Raw genomic sequence first — 13431 nt, 5'->3', positions numbered from 1 at the left:
GATTTCTGAAATATATCTCACAAAATATCTACATTAGGGCTGGGGATTTAGCTCAGTGGTTCCACAGCCTGCCTCATAAGTGCAAGGACCCAAGTTCGATCCCCGGTACCAAAAACAACAACAACAACAAAAAAACTACGTTTGTTTCTGTGCTCTTTTTATGTTTTATCGTGTGCGTATTAACTTCCTCATTTTTCATTAAACTTGCCAGAGGTTTACGTATTTATGTTGTAGTTTAATGAGTGAACAAGGCCATGCGTCCAGTTTAAATTCTCCTCTTCCTGTTTCCTCATTCATCAGTCTTATATACACTTGTCAAGCCCTTACTCTTGTACTCATTATATCTGATGTCTTATTTGTTTGTATATCTCTCGGTTAATAATTACAGTCCCTAAGGTGAATTTTCCTTAGAGTATTGTCTGGCAATATGGCATGGGACATACAGATATAAAGTGACCTCGTTCTTATTTTCGAAATAATTTACAATCATAGTTTTAATTTTTCCTATGTCTCAGTAATTACCTATAAAAGTGTATCCTGCAGCAAAAGAAACTGCAGACAGGAACAAGGCCATTCATAATACAGGCTTTTACAGGTTTCACTATGTGAATAAAAAGATAAAGGCTCAAATGACATACATGAGACACTGCCAACAGCTTGACTTCAAATGTAAAGATGGCACACGTTACTTTTCACACAGAAAGTACTGAAAACAAATTCATTGTTAAGTAGTTTAATGGAGATCTCAAGAAAGTAGAGCTAGCTTGTCTTCATTTTCTTACACTTCAAAAGCTTGCAGAAATTTAGTGTTTTGATGCATAGATTTTAAGTAGTAAATTTCCGTGGAATCCATATCTGTGTAACTTGCTTCATAAACTGCTCGATTCGGCAATTTCACACACAGGGGCTTAATAACTAACTGATTAGTAACTGTGTAGTGCCAACAAATAAAGAAGTTTCAAGCATTCTGAATATGTTACTACTGACTTCCAAACGTTCAAGTTTAAAGAGCAGAAATTAAAAGTTTAGATTATTGTTGCCATGAGCAACAAAAAAATGGGCATTCAGTCTCTTGAAACAGGAAAAAGAAATTGATTTCTCCATGTTTTTCATACTCCACAACACTACTGAAAAGCAGTTTCTGAGCACGTAACGATTGATCCTCTGCTCTGGGGCAAATAAAATATGAGATCCCATGAAATAAAAACATGTGTTGTTCTTTTGATTCATATGAGATGCTTTTTAAAGTTCACCAAAAGTGTAAAAGTGTGTGGGGATATGTAGACTCCACTGGCAATATCAGGAAACAGTTTTGCTCATCACCAATGCTCAGAAGAGAGGTCTTACTGGCATCAGACGGATGAAGGCCAGGGATGCTGCTAAATGTCTCCTAAACTTTACAATCATTCAGGCCTGCACTTCATAACATATTTCTCCTTGGAGTTGGATTGGATTGATGGAAACAACCCACACAGAGAACAGGAGATCAAAGGGAATCAAATATATATGGCATGGGTGTGTGTGTGTGTGTGTGTGTGTGTCTGTTTAGCATACTATTAGACCGCAACATCATTTATTCTATATTCTATAATTATTATTATTAAGATAAGCTGATTTATCTTTTTATTAAGATGGCTAATGAAAAAGTAATTTCCTGGTTATTTGAGTTCTGGATACATATGGGATGCCAGTTTACTAGCCCATGGTTAGGAAGTATCAGCACACTAGAAATACCCCATTATAATAGAATGCCCTTCCTACCTTCCATTGTCCTTCTCCTCATCATGTACACAGAGCAATTTTTACATTAAAATCATCAGAATGCCAATGCTGATATAAGAAAATTCAAATTCTTTGTCCTCTAAAGATTTGAATCCATCTTGCCTTTCACATGCAACTACACTCCCTCCCCCATCTAAGGCTCCCTCCCTCATCCTCTCAGCTGTTCTATTCTCCCAGCTAGGCCTCAGCTAAGCAGGGCAAGCTGACCATGTCTTACCTCTATCCTTTGTGTGTGTTTTTATGATTTCCTCAGCTTAAATCCTGTGAGCTTTCATTTACTTTTAAACATGCTGGCCATTATGCCAAGTCTCTTTAATTATTATCTCCTTTGAGAAACTTTTCTTTTGCTTTTGTTGTACAGTTTTATCGTTGACTTGTCTAATCCACTAACTCTTCAGTCTCTCCTTCTCCTGTGTTCCTATAGCATTTATTTGCATTTGTACATCCACATATCGTTGACATGATTTATTTTGTGCCCTGCGAAATTGCAATTTTCTAGATGACAGAGACTATGTTAGATTCATTTTTACATGTCTCATGGTCCATGAATATTTCACAGTTTATGAAAATGAAACTAATTTAAATCATAAACTGGAATTCTAATAAGTTTGAGACTGGAAATGAAGTGCGGTACTATGCAGTGCATTGCAATTTTATTTTTCACATTCCTAGCCAGAGAAAAACAGCTCCCAGTTTCCTGGATAAACAAGGATCCCTGGGCTTTGGAATGTTTTTGTTTCCATCCCCCTATCTCATGCCCTTTTAAGATGAGAAAATCAGATGAAGCTAGGCTATTCACAAAGCTCATCAAATTTTGTAGGTTAATCAATAGCCATAACCATTATGAACTTTGTCTTATTATACACAGGTTAACATTTTTGTTCTCCAGAGAAAGTTAATCTCTATTGCTTACAAATAAAAATTAATAAGGATAAACTAGGTAAATGCAATTCTGCCAACTTTATATACCTAAGATAGGAATTTAAAGGAGAGTTGCTTAAACAGGACATATGAATGTCTGTGTGCCTTGGCCATGAGACTGATACTTTATAATGAATCTCATGCAATAAAAGACTTCATCGACATTTCTTCCTACATACTGTATTTATCTCTTTCCACCACTGCTCAGGTATGTTAAAACAAAAATTACAGGAGGCCATTGTTTTGGACCCAGGTCCTACACTAGTTCCAGCAACCCACACCCAACCAAAATGGAGTCAGTCATGCTAACTGCCACATGACCAAACAAGTTTAAAGAGAACAGATAGATCCCAAAACAAACCAGGTTTTCCTGAAAACAGGCTATTTACCGGAGTTAGCATACATAAGAAAAGTCCCTTCTTCTTTTATAATCCTTACAAAAGAGTCACCTAAAGGAACTTGATGTTGACCAATCAGTATTTTTTCCATGTTTCTACTTTTTCCGTTTCCATCTTACAAAACTCAATGTTCTGCTGTAGCCCACTGGGATCTTTCATGGTTGGTAGAATGGAGGCGGTCCCAATTCACGAATCACAAATAAAAATCAATTTAATTTATACCTAAAGTTGTAATTTTCTCTCTGGACAATTTTTGAGTTTTCTCCTGGTTTTGGCAAGCCATAATTTTTTTTTCTCAGCTAAAATTATTGTAGCCATGCTCTATGGAGTAATGTTACTCATCCTTAATTATCTATTTTGCTGCCTACTGGAGGTTACCATATCCTGTTTAATCCTGTCTACAGGTGTTTCCTCTGTCAAGCTCCGCAAAGGAGTGGTGGTGGGGGGCATTGGGCCATGTAACTTTTAGACTATATGTTATTTTCATAACTGAAGCTTAAACACCTTCATTCTGGTTAATATAAAAGATATAAATTAATAAACATCTCAGAGTTCCCACTGTAGGGTTTTGGCCAGCAATAATGAACTTGAGCCATTTACTGTACTATCTGCATTTCATCAGTCTTACAATGAAGAATGTTTTTGTGGACTCTTGTGAACACAAGACCCCTATTACTACAAATCAGAGATGCCAGATACGTTGTTGTTTGGACCTAACTAGCCTATGGCCACAACAGACATTATTAATCTATTACAGAACTTTTTTCTTCTAAACATGAACTCAGCCATAAAATTTCCCAACTCAGTTATCCAGCTAGCTAATATGAATAGTGGCAAATTGACATGTGGATTGAAACTTATTTGCCAGCACCTAAACGCTACCTTGAATTAAGCCAGATCGTTGGAAGTCTGGAGTCTGGGTACTCACTTGAACTGGAAAGTTTGGATGGTTCAAAAAAATCAGTTTAATGCACTGTGCTTTGTGATTGTGGCAATAGTTTACAATAAGGAAATCCAGTGAACACTTATTTCCCACCTAACTCAGCATCATCATAATGAGGAAGTGGAACTTCTCTTGGAACAAAAAAATTAAGACAAACTGTGCTTCTCCAAAAAAAAAAAAACCTAGCTGGTTTTTATAAACACCGTAAAGCCTTAACTAATTGTTATTTCCTCTTTTCTATGGCCATTTGGAAGCTCCGAGTCAAATCTATTGCTCAACTTCAACTATTGCGCTGGATCTAATGGTGTGCAATTGGCTGTCTTATTTATTCTCCCTCAATGAATCTTCCCCTTTGGTTCTTTCAACAATTTCTTTCTATACAATGTTGTCTATATTTTCGTGAGTTGCTTCATACCCTTTGTGGAAGAAGATGAAATATAACTAATGCTATTATAATCAAAGAAGTGACTTAAAAGGGTATATTTGGTCCTATTTCCCATGAGTTTATTTTTTCAGGCAAAAAAAATGGCATTTAAAACATTTTATATAAATGAGATAGTTTGCAGGGCCAAGGTGAATTTAATAAAAATGTTTTGCTGAAAATTGTTCTTCACTCTGTGCTTTTAGTTCAGCATTACGAACCCCATACACATATCCCATCGTCAATGCAAACGTGGATCGGAGGTGGGAGAGAAGGGAACTATTTTATATGTGATCATAAAATCTTAATTGTTGGCTTATGTAGAATTATATATAGGAAATCCTACTACCACCAATGGGAAAACTATAGCCCTGTATCCAAGTGAAAAGGGCGAATTTTCAAGGAAGATTTACTGAGAATGTATTGGGTAAGGGACTGCTGTTAAGTACTATGAGAGTGGCTCCCTTTGTTTGCTGCCCCCGAACACTCCTAATAGTCAACAGACCAGCACTTAGCGAGTCCATTTCCCCCTATCAACTCCCTTACCACGTGTCTTTCACTTTCTCCTTTTTTGTCCCCATCCAAGTTCAAGGCGGGGAACTTCAGGCTGTAAGCTTCTCGAAACTTGTCACTGGAACACAGTACTGTACTCGATAAATCTTTTTTTGGGGGGGGGGTAACCAGGGATCGAACGCGGGTCCTTGTGCTTGCAAGGCAAGCGACGGAACCACTGAGCTAAATCCCCGGCCCTCGATAAATCTTTTTTGAATAAATGAATGACTGAATGGCGAACAAAAAGCATCCTTCCTCTAAGTAGTGCCCGTTCAAGGATTTCTGGTGGTGATGGTGGGGGGGGGGGGGCTGGTAATAACTTCCTCTTTTTTTTCTCGTGGATCCAGAACTGTAAATGGCGAAGAAGAAAAAAGTAGTATCTGAGCAGGGGGGTGCAATCAGAAGTGCCTAGAAAAAGTCATCAGGAGCACACAGCAGGAAGTCGAGGAGTGTGCCTGCTTCCCACATGGGCCAGCATTTAAAATGTGCTGAGCGGCTGGAAGAATCATGGGTCCTGTTGGCCCTCTAGGTCGGATTAGAGGACGTGAAACCTAGCTAAAAGAAACAGTTTTACCCAGTTCTACCACTGATCCTCCAGTTGCTTTCTATCCGGTTACTGCTTACCGAGGGATGATGTGAAACATGGGAGAAACAGGAAGAAAGTCATTTTTTAGAGTATCAGGAATCCGCAGGTTTGTTTCACCTATAAATGCTACTGAAGTCTAGCTCTGGGACTAGGGCGGTTTTCTTAAGAGACATGCTCATTCCCTAGGAAGGGAAACCGGTCCCAGCGAGCGAAGCCCGATAACAGGAGACGCGAGAGTGGATAGCCCGGGAACTTTGGGCGAGGGCGGGACGCAATGGAGGTGAATGCGCATGCGCTAGACGAGAATGCCCAATGGAGACCCTCCAGGCGTGGCATGCAGGCAGAGAGGACCTCAGTGATAGACCGGGACCGAGGGGTGAGGAATACAGATGGAAAGGGATATGACGTCACCGGTGGGACCTAGCCACCCTGGGAACAGCCCCTCCTGGGAAAGGGGCAGGCCGCACGGCCCAAAGGAAGGGGCGTGGCTTAAGAGAGTGGCCACGGCTGGACTTTTAAGAGTCAGATGTCACCGAAGTGTGAGGGGCGTGGCAAATGGACGAGGTAGCGGGAGGGGCGGACCCAGGTGGAGGGCAAGTTTCCAGACTGGAGAACAGGGACAGAGGCTCCAGGGGGGAACTTCTGGCGGATAGCAGGAGCGAACTCGTGAGCAGAGGTATGCGAAATGGGCTATGCTCAGGGACGTGGACTGGGCGGGGCGTGGAGGCGTGGCCGTGGAGGGAGGCGGGCCGGTGACGTAAGGAAGGAGGGGCAGACGTAAACGGAACGCGGAGACGTGCCTTGGACGTGGGGGTGTGGCCCGGTCGCTCTCCTGCGTGCTGAAGATGGTGAGAGAGACAAAGGGCGACGGCAAGCTACGAGTCGCCGCGTGGCCACAGCGGGAGTATCGTGATCGCTATAGACATGTACCGGGGTAGAAAACAGGTGCGGACCCTCGCGCGGGTAAGGCAAAGGGCAAGTAAGGTCTCCGGCGCCGGATGCAAGGCCGGGGCGGGACTTCCGGCTTTCTGGGGACCGGAGGCCGGGCGGGGGCGTGGCCTAAATAGCGAAAGTTTTTCGGCGTGAGGGGGTGTGTCCAAGATGTCCGCAGGCTAGAGCCTCGGTTCTGGAGAGCGAGCGACAGTTCTGGCTCCGGTAAGAGCAGGCGACGATGTGCAGTTTAAGTAACAGGAGAGTGTAGTCTGCCTGAGAGGAGAGAGCCTAGTCCATGCCCGCACACACGACCACGCGCCGCGATGGGCCCCGAATTCGGGGAAGCTCTCGGTCCCGCTTAGGTCCAGGGTCCTGGCGGGGTTAATCTGGGTAATGGGAGCGGGAAAGGGCCGGCTAGAATAGCTCCTTCTCCCCTCCAGCTCTCTTTATCCAGTGGAAGGGTCACCAGACACCCTTTTAGAACTCTGCCCATTTAAAGGTAGAACAGTTGTTCCACAGACTTAGGGGATAAGGAGACTGCAATTCCAGAAACCAAGGTGCTGCAAACTGTGGCTTCTTCCGATGTGCATTACCGGACTTCCCCCCTGACTGTGCCAGGGCCAATGGACAGAATTACAGCCTCCAGCAGGCATGTGTCCTGTGATCAAATCTTCCTTCTGTCCTTTTGCTTTTGTGCTCTACTCCAGAGCTGGAGGACAGTAACCTCCAAAATACAGATACTATTATTGGTGGCTGAGATTTTGTGTCATATTCAGCGTTAATGCTGCTGCTGTGAGGCTGCTGGAAACTAGTTACTATTAGAATCAGTGTAATTCACGTTTGTACGAAGATCTTGAGGGAGTTAACAAAGATGTGCATGCCTTAATTTAGTTAAAATTTGTTGTGTCAGCCACTGAAAACCACATTCCTGTGTGCTGCGTCTGCTTTCTTTACTGATGATCTGCCTTTCTCTGCTCTGCTATGTAAAAGTCTTGCTGGAAAATGGAGAACAGCCAGAAATCTCTGCTGAGAAAAGAAGCCCTGTGCATCTCAAAGCAGTTCCTTCACAACCTGTTTGGGAATCCACAGTGAACCAACGTACACCCCTCTCACCCTCTCTGCTGGGAGCTGGTAAGAAGCGGCACTATTTTTCAGTGTTTTGAAGGATTTCCTCCTTCGCAGATATTTTTAAATCACCTGGGCTGGAATTCACCAAAAGGCCAAAAGCAACAAGGGCACACTTTTCTGTGCCTATACACAGCCATCCCGTTCTCCTGGAGCGAGGCAAAAGGCTGCCATTGCTTAGAGTTGGAATGCAATAAGGGTTAAGTAAATTGCGAGTGAAAATGAACATTAGGGAAATGATGGAGGGTTGAGCATTGCATTTCATTGGCCACACTGGAACAGTTAGCTGCAACACAAATGAAATATGAGAAGTGTGTTTGGAAACCTTTGGCAACCCCAAATTGGTATCATGCCTTCAGAGAAGAAGTGGGTGCAGTGTGGGCTAAACTTTCTTAAATGACAAAATAACCTCTTTAGGTCTCAGGGGCTTGCAAAAGGCTGGCTTCCTTTTGAAGTCAGGTGAGAAAAAGAATGGTTAGTGTGATAACAGTCAAGGAATTTTTCAATATAATTGCAGCCTTTTATCAGTACTTTTTGCTGCCTTTTGCATAAGTATAAAAAAGGGCTAAGGATGTAGCTCAGTGGGAAGACACTGGTTCAGTCCCCGGTATTGCAAAGAGAGAGAGAGAGAGAGAGAGAGAGAGAGAGAGAGAGAGAGAGAGAGAGACTTAGAATCTTTTTTTGTACACATTTCTAAGTCTGCAAATCAGCCGATAAGGTGCATGTCAGTAAAGTGCAAGCCATGCATAAATCATCAGTGAAAGCAAAGAATGGATAGCACCAAAAGCTTAGCTCTCATAGAACCATCTAGCTGCAGACTGATCATTGTTCAAATGGAGCATTGGAAATATGGGTGATTTGTTGTATTTTTATCTTTTTTTTTGGTTCCAGGATCAAATTCGGGGCCTTACACTTGCTAGGCAGGTGCTATGCTGCTGAGCTACATCCCCAGCTGTTGTGTTATTTTTACTGTACTTAAAGTTTTCACTAATAAGGGAGAAAAAAGAGTCAGATTCTATATTCAGATAACTCATACTTATTGCTTTTTTTTGTTTTGTTTTTTCTTTTGGTTTTTTGAGACAGAGTCTCGCTTTGTAGTTCTGGCTAGCTATGAACTCACTATGTAGCCCAGACTGGCCTCAAGCTCTCAGAGATCTTCCTGCCTCAGCCTTCTGAGTGCTGGGATTACAAGCATGCTGGGAATACAGATACCTATTGCTTTTGAAATTTCCTCAATGAATTAAGGTAGTGAATATATTTAAAAATTAGGTGCTCTTGGGCTGGGGATTTAGCTTAATGGTTCCGGCGCCTGCCTTGCAAGCGAAAGGTCCCGAGTTCGATCCCTGGTATCAAAAAAAAAAATTAGGTGCTCTTAATCTGGCTTCAAGTACTGTCAAGATAATGTATGGAGGCTAGGGATTTAGCTCAGTGGTTCCGCCACCTGGCTCACAAGTGCAGGGACCTGAGTTCAATCCCCAGCACCAAAAAAAAAGATAATGTGTGGAAAGTTAATTAACAGTCTGTCTTTTAACACGTTCACAACAGCTTGTAATTTGTATGTCTCGCTGCCAGGCAGCTCGGAACCACTAGTGGTACATGCGTGATTGTGGTACAGGCCACCAGATGGGACAGTCACGCATGTACCCCTGGTGATTCAGGCCGGCAAGAGCATGTTAAATTATGAGCCACAATTTTACGTGGCTTTGTGACAAGGGGATTTCTCACCTCAGACATTTCGACATACAACTCTAAATTTTATATATATATATATATATATATATATATATATATATATGTAAAATTGAAAAAAGTGGTTTTGACTTTGGTTTGAGAATTTCTAGTGCCTTTTAGGTGTCACTGCTGGTTATGAGATGAATTATGCCCCCCTCCCCATCTTGTGTATTTCAACCTTAACTCCTAGTGTCTTAGAATGTGACTTTTTAAGATCAGGTCATTACAGACGTAGTGAAGTTAACATGAGATCATTAGGATAGTCCCTAGTCCCGTGTGACTGGTGTCCTTAATTAAAGGGGACAGAATGAGAATGCCTGGTGAAGGTTGGATTTAACACTGCCACAGCCAGGCAACCACCAAAAGCAAGATGTGAGGGTCTCCAGAAAAGTAGAGCCAATGGGCTGGGGAAGCATAGAGAGATTTATTTTAAAGAATTAACTCACATGAGTGAGAAGGCTGGTGAATCTGAAACTCACAGTGCAGGCCTGCATACTAGAGACCCAGAAAACAGTCGGTGTTGCAGCTCAAGTCCAGAGGCAGCTGAAGGTAGAACTTGCTCTTCTTTGGGGGACCTCAGACTTCTTTCATTCAGCCTTACGACTGATTGGATGAGGCCCAACCACATGGAGAATAACCTGCTTTGCTCAGAGTCTATTAATTTAAATGTTATGCTCATCTAAGACATAGCTTGGTGGTGCTGTTTAGACTGGTACTTGGTCAAATATCTGGGGACTGTGGCCTAAGTTGACACATAGAATTAACTATCCGAGCATCAAGGCATGTGGACCAGATCCTTCATAGCCCTCAAAAGGGAGCTATCGTGCTCATGACTTGGAGCTCAGACTTCAAGCTTCCAGAATGATGAGACATTAAATTTCTGTTGTTTTAGCCCACCAGTCTTTGATGCTTTATTACAAACAAATGCATTAGACTGAAGACCCCAAATAGGGAGTCAGCCTTCACGGGGTTCGCCAACTTTCTTCCAGTCCCTTTCAATGTGTTGGCAGCACATCCCTGTCCCTTTAATTCAGAGTATAAATTAGCAAAGGGATGCATATACACCGTGCTTCATTTTACAATATGCAGAGGTGATTTCCTCTCCTTGGACCTACGTGTTGCCTTCTCTCCCCGTAGCTCAGAGGGAACAGGGGCAGGGCAGCAATACAGAGAAGTGCCAGTGCATAGCAAGGGTATAAAAGAGGGAAGAGGATGAAATTACCATGTTTGCTTCATTGCTGCACATCGCTGGGGTCATGGTGGGATTTTTTTTGTAGCTTACCTTCGTGAAAAGGTGGCGTGAAGAAAAAGTTCATGTGTGTAAGTGAAATGTGCCAATGCCCCTATACTTCTCGTTGTCTCCTTTGCCACTCACCCACTCCCCCAGCATGGCCACACTCCTTTTGCCAGGAGAAGGCAGAATCTGAAGAGGCATGAACACCCTGCTGTGTCCTGGTTTGCTTTGTTTCCTTCCCTGTACTGTGTTCATTACAGGAGGCTCCTGAGAGGAGCGATTACATATACACTGCAAGGTGGACTTCAAACCTTGTTTATCTTTGCAACACAGCACCCAACAGAGGTGATGGAGCAAAGGAAAAGACAATAATAAATACTGAAATGAAAATGAGTCCTGACAGGTTCCCACCTCTGGGCCTGGCTTAGGTTCCTAATTGGATAGGTTCCTCTTGGAAATCAGGCAAGACTTTGTGTGTCCTTCCCATTCTATAAGGACAGATGTAAGGTCCTGCTCCTAAAGGATAAGCAACCACCTCAAGGTGTGAAGGTACTGATCGAAATGTCCCACTCGGGTTTCTGTGTGATTTTCAGTCTCTTGCTGAAAGCTGTTCCTCCTCTGCCCTCTCTCTCTAGGTGTTTAGGTTCCTGCAAGTTACTTTGCAACTGATGAAGATTTCAAGCTAAAGATGATGGTGATAAAGAGCCTGAAGGTCACTCTTCAAGCAGCTCCCTGCAAGTCTCTGTGTAAAAGGTTCCTGGTTCCCAGGTCCGTGAACCAAGTTCCTCCAGTCTCTATACCTGCACCTAAGAACCCGAAACTGATCCTGTGAGTACAACACTTCCCTAAGGACAGCAGAAAGTCTTGTTGAATTTATAGCAATTGTGGGTTAAGCATTTATAGATACGATGTCATTAGCATTTTGGTGTGAGATTAGATGCCTTAAGAACTATCCGCATAACCATTTGTTATAGATCCCCCCCTCCCCGTACCAGGGATTGAGCTCAGGACCTTAGACTTTCGAGGCAGGCGCGGTGCCACTGAGCTAGATCCCCAGCCCTGCTATAGGTTTATTAAAATAAATGTGGAAAATCCTTTCTTAACTGGCCGTAGCATGCTAAAATAATGGCGTACAGAAACTGGATAAGACAGATGTCCCCTTTCAGATATCTCAGAACCTGGTATCTTTAGCATTTCTTGTTAGCAGTTACTTTTTACTAGGTTGATCTACAGACTGCAAATTATTTCTGTGAGTCTTAGCTTTCCAGAAGTTGGCATATTAATGTTTGCATGCATTTCAGTAGCTTCATGTTGCAGAATCTTCTGCTTTGAGTTGCAAATCCCATAGTTAATACTAGCTGAATGGCTTTGGTGGAAAATGGGAGACCAGGTGAGGCAGCAGGTGGTCTTTCTCTTCCCTTGCATACACAAACCGCCGTCCATGTGAGAATGCAGGGATTCTCCTCCTGATGATCTTTGCTGCTGGGAGCGGTCTTGAGCCCTGTATGTGTTGAATGACATCCCTGACCTCTACCAATGGTGCTCTCGCCCAAATAACCATGTTCAAAAGTGCCTCAAGACATTTCCAAATGCCCCACTTCCCTGGTAGAGAACTACTGTGATGATAGGAGGGAATATACTATATGTGACGGTGTATCGGTTATTTTATATTTTCCACTGTTTGTAATGAATTGGCACAGCTTTTAAATACTACTTCACTGCAAAACTCCAGGTTTCTCTACTTTTCCTCTATGTGTTTACTCTCTGTACCCAAATGCACATAAGAAAAGGAATTCCAAGCTGGGTGTGGTGTTGTGCACCTGTAATTCCAGCACTTAGGATGCTGAGGCAGGACTCCAGCCTAGGTTACATAGAAGTCTAGCCTGAACAACATAGTGAGACCCTATCTCAAAAAATAAAAAGAAACAAAAGGAACTCATTAGGAAGTCATACTAATCTGGCTAAATTTGATGCCTTGAAACTGCTTCCTGACTGTTTTTATTGTAAGTTTATTTTTGCCACTACAGTATTGACTGTGTTCTCATTGACATGAACCTGCTGTGATCATAACTTCTGGTAGCCGAGAGTGCCCACATCCTACCTAGGCTGGCTTATTCTGAACACTGGCACTTTGTAGAGTAAAGCTTAAAATGGAAAAATTAGTCATACTAATCTAGTTACTTAACGTTTTGTGTAAGTGTAGGTTTTTTCCCTTGATTTTTTTTTTTGGTACCGGGGATCGAACTCAGGACCTTGGACTTGTGAGTCAGGCGGCGGTACCACTGAGCTAAATCCCCGGCCCTCCCTTGATTTTTATATTGGTTATTTTTAGTTGCAGATCTTGAAAATTGGGTCCAAGTCAGTACCCTTACGTCCTTAGGACAGTTCACTCCTTTCACTGCTGATAAAAAGCAAACAGTTGTGGCTTGGGGCGGTGGCAGCGTCGCTTGATTAATTTCCCACAACATGTAACACGTTGTTGGTTCTAAGCTGGTTGGAAGAACAGGGCACAGTGGCCATGAATTTGGTTTTCGGCATCTTAGGCTGTCCCCGCCTATCTGCACCCAGGAGAATATCACGCACGGTCTTTGCTGCCTCGCTGAGCACTTCCGGTTCTGCTGTCCTCACTTGCTTAGTGGTAAAAGCAGCAGTCATTGTTCCTGGCAGCCCAGTAGCCCAAGGGGAAGCCCAGGGTACATGGTGACCAAGAATGACCCAAGATGGTTGAAGGTTAGAAAAGGAGGCATGCAGAATCCTTTGCTGGTGCCTGCCTCACAGTGAGGACTCTGTGTTGGTTGCTGCTTC

The 13431-nt window shown here is 42.9% G+C and overlaps 2 protein-coding genes across 3 annotated transcripts in view; one reads left to right on the top strand and one right to left on the bottom strand.

Moving 5' to 3' along the window:
- Nucleotides 1-13431, bottom strand: part of Cltrn (collectrin, amino acid transport regulator) — a 65895-nt gene that overhangs the window by 36953 nt on the left and 15511 nt on the right. The gene's annotated exons all lie outside the window — the stretch shown is intronic.
- Nucleotides 6337-13431, top strand: part of Ca5b (carbonic anhydrase 5B) — a 121405-nt gene continuing 114310 nt past the window's right edge. The window contains exons 1-3 of one of the 2 annotated variants that reach the window (XM_087193702.1): nucleotides 6337-6566; nucleotides 7527-7667; nucleotides 11262-11454. The gene's annotated coding sequence lies outside the window, so the exon portion shown is untranslated. The remainder of the gene's footprint in view (nucleotides 6567-7526; nucleotides 7668-11261; nucleotides 11455-13431) is intronic. The other variant, XM_004866102.4, reaches the window with a different exon arrangement.

This window comes from Heterocephalus glaber, unplaced genomic scaffold (genome assembly GCF_053883595.1).
Source record: "Heterocephalus glaber isolate CG9 unplaced genomic scaffold, H.glaber_assembly_v1.0 deba00001594, whole genome shotgun sequence".
NCBI lineage: Eukaryota > Metazoa > Chordata > Mammalia > Rodentia > Bathyergidae > Heterocephalus > Heterocephalus glaber.
This window is presented reverse-complemented; position numbering and strand designations above follow the sequence as displayed.